The following is a 648-nucleotide window of genomic DNA, read 5'->3' as shown; positions in this document are numbered from 1 at the left end:
CTCTGAATGTGCTTACAAGGGTGTCTGGGATGCAGAGGACACTAAATGATAGCTGCTGCCATTGCTAGTGTTAGTATTATGATGACCATTATTTAGTTATTTTTCCAGGAACACGTGGACTTTATTGAATGCTGTCGTAGAAAAGCATGTGAGGATAAAGGGCTGATACAGGACTTGGCTCTAGGGGCAGGAGAAGGAATGGCAGGTGGAGCACGTGGGAGACAGGGCGTGGGCAGAGCTCCTGACCTGGATGGTGCCTCCTGATCTTTCAATAGACTTGGAAGATCAACACTGGGATGACGATGAGTAGAATGGTCACGAGGATGCCCACCATCAGGGCCTGGTGTTCAGGCACTTGGCGGTGGAGGCACAGGCTGGGGCCCTGGTCAGGTCGCCAACCATCTTCCTTTCCCTAGACTTCACGGAGGAGGCCAATGCTATGAAGCCCAGGCAGCAGGAGTTCATGAAGAGGGTGTTAAACAGGGACCAGACGACATGGTTGGACACAGAGGTCTCGCAGCGGATGTAGATCACGGTGGACATCAGGGGAGCAGGGTTGTGGGACGCCCTCAGCACAGCCACCTCTTGCTCCTCCTTGAGCATCTCATAGTTAGTGGAGCAGCCGGTGTTGGTGGGAGTGAAAAAGGT

General features: G+C 53.1%; 1 pseudogene; it reads right to left on the bottom strand.

Moving 5' to 3' along the window:
• Positions 1-268: 268 nt before the first annotated feature.
• Positions 269-648, bottom strand: LOC112613847 (annotated as a pseudogene).

Source organism: Theropithecus gelada, chromosome 20 (genome assembly GCF_003255815.1).
Source record: "Theropithecus gelada isolate Dixy chromosome 20, Tgel_1.0, whole genome shotgun sequence".
Lineage (NCBI taxonomy): Eukaryota > Metazoa > Chordata > Mammalia > Primates > Cercopithecidae > Theropithecus > Theropithecus gelada.
Note: the sequence above shows the minus strand (reverse complement) of the source record. Positions and strands in the feature narration are given on the sequence as shown.